The sequence below is a fragment of the Populus alba genome, chromosome 11, assembly GCF_005239225.2.
Source record: "Populus alba chromosome 11, ASM523922v2, whole genome shotgun sequence".
NCBI lineage: Eukaryota > Viridiplantae > Streptophyta > Magnoliopsida > Malpighiales > Salicaceae > Populus > Populus alba.
This window is the reverse complement of record NC_133294.1, coordinates 7,496,184-7,497,769: the sequence shown is the minus strand read 5'-3', so window position 1 is coordinate 7,497,769 and position 1,586 is coordinate 7,496,184. Positions and strand designations below refer to the sequence as shown.

General features: G+C 39.7%; 1 long non-coding RNA gene across 3 annotated transcripts; it reads left to right on the top strand.

Moving 5' to 3' along the window:
• On the top strand, nt 1-1,220 carry LOC118045360 (uncharacterized). Of its 3 annotated transcripts, none has more exons than XR_004686971.2 (3): nt 6-685; nt 832-980; nt 1,110-1,220. It is a non-coding gene; the product is annotated as an uncharacterized lncRNA (long non-coding RNA). The 3 variants fall into 3 exon arrangements; XR_004686970.2 differs by having other exon boundaries at nt 1,068-1,220; XR_012171307.1 differs by having other exon boundaries at nt 1-685; nt 832-1,220.
• Nucleotides 1,221-1,586: the final 366 nt, after the last annotated feature.

The following is a 1,586-nucleotide window of genomic DNA, read 5'->3' as shown; positions in this document are numbered from 1 at the left end:
TGGATACGCAAGTCGGCCATTCACCAGGGAAATGATTGAGACTGTGGGCTGCAAAACTTTGGATTTACTAGTTGAGCTTATCTGAAGCGAAGCCATATGCAGTGGAGTCATTAGACTCATTACGCTCACTGATGGTCATAAAAGACATTATTAATACTTAATTAATTTGTGAATTAATTTATCCATCTTGTTTATTTCTCTCTGTCGATTTTCTTCTGCGAGAATGTTTTGGAGTAGGTGGTCCGTTTTCCTGTCGATACCAACTGCCTAGATGCCTTTATAAGTGGGAATAAATCACTCCTTAGGTTTTATCCTTACATCTTGCATGATAACTAGAAATTCAAGATCAGAACTTGATTGCTGCCGTAGATAGTCAGTCTGTTGAATTATCTATAAATCAAAGAGAGTATCATTTTACGTTGTTTTCATTTTCTGGGGACCTTTTTCCTTAGATACCTAGTAGTTTCATTCTACTTTTATCTGTGGCCTCCGACTAGATTCATGTAAATCGCCATCTTGACTGTAAGTGTAAGATCGTTTGAACTCACCCTCTGTACCACAGATGGATGTGGGAAGAACACGTGGAACTCTCAACCCTAGAATCCACACATTGTGGATGCTGTAATAATTTGGCCACGCTATCGAATAATATCACCATCCTTCTCGACTCTCTTCATACCACCAGGTAACAATCATCTGCTCGACAAAATTTGCAAGACATGTAAACAATGTAAACATCCATTTCATAGACATGGCTCTTTCGAATTCGTTGTGATGCTTTTTATCGTCTACCGAGTATTCAACGTAAATTCTTTAACACCCATCTTACAGCATGGCAGAAAAGGAAAGAAAATGAAGATGACCAGCTTGGCATCCCAACTTGCTTGAAGACTTGCTCTTTCCAGTTCTTTGGTTGGAGTATCCCCCAACTCGCTTGACAAATGACAATCGCGTTTCTCTGGCATGTTACCTGAAAAGCAGTAAGTGTCCATCTGTTTTTTCTTCAACTTGGCAAACGTGACGGTGTATATAACATATCATTATTTTTTTGTTCAACATGGTTCCAGAATTTCTGGCAGCTCCCCGAGCATAATTCCGCACTTTTGTAGGTACTTTAAGTTGCCAGATTGACTACAATAGCCCTCCACCTCTGATGAAATTCCTGCTTTTTATGAAATTTTCGAGACTTCATTGCGAAGCCAGTACCCAGACTTTGCCAAGCATTTGTGTTATTTGATCCCGTATTGCTATGTCTATTTAAGAGACGGGAAAGGATTCCACTTCCGAGAAAAGTGAACGAAACCTGTCAAAATCCCAAAATTCTTAACATCTTCCCTAAATTAATCACTCACCAACTCCACCTTGCAAGATTGGTGATCTGCTAGAAGAAATTCTGGAGTTTGGCAAGTCAGGAACCCAACTATCACTCCACGCATTGGCAGATCTTCCATCTCCAATAACTGTTCGCAACATTTTAAGTACTCTTCCTTGAGAAAATAATGAACCAAGCCTAAGAGGAACACTCTCCTTTGACAGTACGCATGAATGCCCTGCCATAAAAGTAAATTCCTTCCAGTATTTGTACA